Here is a 4,861-nt window from a genome sequence, read left to right as displayed (position 1 = left end):
CGTCACTTCCTGGTTGTAATTCATCCATTGATTGGTAAACAGAGACGAGTAAGAGCACGACATATAGTTTAAATGCAATAGCGGCCAGATAAAGTTTCTTTTTGTTTGTCCTCACAATTAAACAAATAATAATATTTACACTTTCGTTTTTCATTCGTTCATCCGGAACGAATAAAAGGACAAATATGGTAGGTTATAATTTCAACCGCAAATGTGATTAGAATAAGGTAAGGCTACATTTACCATTGTTTTTACATTTTCTTTATTCTCGTTATGATGAATGCAGACTGTTTAAGTATATAAAAAGTAAATAGCAATTTGGGGAAGATAAATATTAAATATTGTAAGTATTTATTCGTGTCACCAAAAACTGGATGTGAAATAAAATACAATTTAATAAAATGCACTTGTGTTCTTCGGCCCATGCTATCTTCATATTATTTAGTTGTTCTCTTCTTTACTTAATTTTAAATTATAATTAAATTTTAAATCTTTGTTTACTTAACGAGAAAACGTACACTGGAGCAGCCCACTAGAAAGAATATGCTTTAGCAAGATTTCAGGCGAGACGAGAGATATGTTTGTCAGATGCACGGTAGAAAACTGCGTTTTAAAACAGAGAACATTTGATCTAAAATTAAATTCATAATTACTTTTGAAGACAAATAAAAACCAACGTCATACATTTGAATTCGCTAAAAATAAGCATGTCAGTTTGTTCAAAGACTTGCCAGAGAATGCAAAGCTGTAAACATAAATACAAGATATAGCTAATATAAAGAAAACATATATATTTTTTAATTTAGGCACTACAAAATTCCCATATTATTTAATAGTTTTACTGTTATTCTACAATTATTTGTCCAAATTCCCTGTTCGGGCCCTGAGATCATAGAACTAGTCTGTTCCACCTGATTTAGGTTGTCAACTGTTGGTGGAAGGTCATTTTGTGTCAATGCTTCTTAATTATGGAATTTACTAAAAAATGGTGCTAAATAGTACAAAAAGCTCGTAATCATAGGGGAACCATTTTAACACTATAGCACCTCTGTAGTAAGTGGTGCTAAAGCATGACTTATGGTTTAACGTAGCAGAATGTGGTCTACAGAGGTGCAACCCATGTTCTGTTTAGCACTAAAAAATAGTTCCCCTATAATTATGAGCCAGTGAACAACTTTTGGTGCTATTAAGCAACATTTTTTAAAGAGTACCCTTTATTCTACATAACACTTCATCTTGCCCATTTTCAAGACTTAACTAAAAATATTTGTGCTGTGTGTGACTTTATGTACCTGTGTTGTGCTACAGCGTTAAATTTAGTTATGTTTATAAGTTTATAAAGCGATATTGAGCTGTGGGGAAATAAAACAACTTCTACAATGTGAAATGAGCAGGTGTGTTCAAACTTTCGACTGGTATTGTATTTATATTTACCCTAATAGTGCACAAACCGCAGGTGCCCATCTCATCATTGAACTGTTGCCATAATACACTGCAACAAAATTAGAACCTTTTATCTGTGTGCGCAATCCCATTACGGAGGCCGCAATGACATAATTGCAGTTTTGCCACTTTCAGCAGTGTTTATCATTCATTGCAGAAATGGCTCATTATTGAATTCAGCTGCTCAGTACAGATTAAACCTTGAACGTGATGAATGGAGCTGTCACTCACACTTTTTTTAAACCCACAGTACTGTCAAGAGAGGTTTAATTGTCTTCTCTGCTCTCTGGCTCCCACTAGCCCTTTCTTACAGCATTTTATTATTGTAAAATAGCAAATACATTTCCCATATACCGTAAACACCCCATGTACAAATATTTTTCTTCAGCTTCACTTGCATATACACACCAGAGAATGTAATCCAAGTTTTGCAAAAAGTTAAGAAGTGGTCATTTTTTGGAATTAATAAATTAAACAAAAAACATACTTTGTGTCAATGTTGGGTGTCATCCTGTGCATAAAGTATAAGGTATGATTAAAAAAATCTATTTCAGGTATTGAATTGATGGCATCTGCCAAACAAATGTAGGAATAACTTTTTCTTACTTAAACAAACTACTTCAACCTCTGGGACTAATACGCCTAGTACAGTGAGGATACATTTTAATTCTAACCTCCAAACATAAATTCTAACATTCTTATTATTGTAGGCTAATTTTAAGCTCTTTTGAAAACAAGTAAATCGAATAAAACAACATCGGGACACATTACGTTAAGGTCATATTATAGGCAAACGTTTAAAGTGTGTTCTCAGGGGTTTTATTGCTGAAAGTTTACCATATGATACAGTCAATATTGATTTACAAAGCAGCATTTTTCTATAATTTTGATCGTCTTTTTGCGAAAAATTAAGTATTCAAATTAAGTGTCAAACTCCCGTTGTGACAATCATGCTAATTATAGGCTAATGTTTATTATTTATCTTCTTGCATTCTGAACTACAAGTTCTTAACAAAAAATGCCTTTTTAAAGGGAAGTAAAAATTCGTGAAACTTTTTAAAAAGCTGGCATGGCGAATGTTTTGTTTGGACGTCTGATTTTTTTTTACAAAATATGATTGTTATAAAATAAACTAAAATAATGACATTTTATATATCTTTTATAATTTATTGTGACATTTACTTTTACGTAATTGTCCCATCACCTTAAACTAGCTTACTACCCCCTTTAATGTTAAGCCTTTTACGTTAGAAGGGTGAGTTTGGATTTAAAACGGCAAACTGGAAATACGTCCATATCACACACACAAAAGACAGAATTTGTCTCAGTCTCTTCTAAAAGATACTTGTCATATAGTCCAATAGATAACACGCTCTGCGGATATACTCCTTGTTAATCCACATGACACCACGTTCAACACCCATTTTCGTAAATAAATAATTAAAATTGTATTTGTCTTCGTTCCCTACAAACTTACAGTTTCTGGTGCCACCTGACCTGACTCATCTCATGCATTATCTTTATTTGCACCCCCTCATCTCTCCAATAGGTTAAACTTATGGTGTTGGGATTCATAGGTCTTGGCGTAAGGCATCTTCACAAGCCTTCCTCCTCCTCTTCCCCGCTGACATCTAGCGCACGCTCGGCCGCAACACACTTTGTAGTGCCTTTGCTTTCAGTGTTCTGGGGTGGGCCGAAAGTTTCTAAAGCATTGCGCGTATTAGGCCCCAAAGTTCTATTGCCATCAAGGTAAGCGTTTTTATAATCAGTATAACTGTAATTGCCATGAAGGGCTCAGTTTAACAAATGTGACTAAACAACCTATACGCACCACGGAAAGGCTGTGGCTTGTCGACCACCAGAGGATTTTTTAAAATCCAAAGATGACAAACAGTAAAAAAAAACACTCATACAGAGTGCAAGTAACAAAAAAATTATAAGGCAAGCCTGATGACAGAGCCAGTATCAACAGAATCAACAGAACGTGGTATCTATATACAAGCATCTACAGTTGGCCTATATGTTAAAAACATCATGCTGACCAGGCGGGGAGTAAAACGAGTGTGAAATGATTCTATTTAGTCAGTGTATGCCTACATAATTATAAGTTAATAATTGTTGTTTATTTTAATTGACGCCATCATCACTGGCTTACACATACATGGTCTATTTTAAAACGTATTAGCACATTATGTTGTATGTATTTGTTCTATTTTATTTTATGGGGTGATTATAGGTCATGTCATAATTATTTTAACATTATTTTTACAGTTTGCGAATAAATACTTGCCTCACAACAATTCTAATTCATCTTAATTTAGAGCTACAATGGAGTATATGGCGTGAATTTTTTTACTCTTACGTGTACTGTAGGCTACTTATACTTTATGGGATTTTTTATTTCCGGCAAAACAAGCAACCGTACTTTTACAGAAAATCAAAAAGGCAAAGACCACTTTTCAATTTTTTGAAATGATCTTACTTTTAGCATATCCTACATTTCAGTTTACGTTTGTTTATATTATGCGCATTACATTTCTTGTCGCACGTCATTGCATGTTATTTTTACATATTAATTTGTTTAAATGTGTTGAACAGAAGAAATCAAAGTTTCCACTCCAATACCCCCCAATTAATAATTCGTGATCCGTTTATATTTTAACAATTTATCAATGAGAAGGCAAAACAAAATTATAATTTTCATCCTGTGCCTAAACAGGAATGCTATCAAATTAAACTTTCTAGAGGCGGTTTCCCGGACAGGGATGATCCTAGTCCCAAACTAAAAAGCGTGTATGAGCTGCCTTAATTTACAAATATCTTGCACTGACATATCTTAACATATATCAGTGCCACTGTTTTGTTCACTGAAGATTCACATCAGTAATGTTTTTGTAAGGAATGCTTAAATAAACTACTTAAATGTCATCATATAACCAAGGCCTAGTCCTAGAAAAATCTAGTCCTATAATCTAAACCCTGTTCCGGGAAACTGTCCCCTAAAAATTAAATGTATATTGTAGCGTGACCAGAAAAAAAATGTAAGCTCAATTCACCATTTTAATATTGATTTTCAACCAGCAGGTACTCTGTCCGTTTTTTAAATCCTAACCTCCAGCCACCATGAGACCACCTTACCTGTCAACTCTCATACATAATAATGTAAATATAAAGGTCAGGCTGATCTTATTCATATAACCTCATGAAATACTGTCATTAGTGAAGAGAAAAATTTCTACAAAGACATTCGTGTGTAATATTTATAGCTGCAATTTTTTTTATAGGGAAAATAAAAAGATTAACACGTGAAAATGTCAAATAAACCCCATTATATTATATTGCACAAACCAGAGGGTAGGGCCACGTGATGGCGTAGACTGACGCCTAGTGGATACTCAAGGCAATGGTTTACAAAATG

Source organism: Misgurnus anguillicaudatus, chromosome 21, assembly GCF_027580225.2.
Source record: "Misgurnus anguillicaudatus chromosome 21, ASM2758022v2, whole genome shotgun sequence".
NCBI lineage: Eukaryota > Metazoa > Chordata > Actinopteri > Cypriniformes > Cobitidae > Misgurnus > Misgurnus anguillicaudatus.
Note: the sequence above shows the minus strand (reverse complement) of the source record.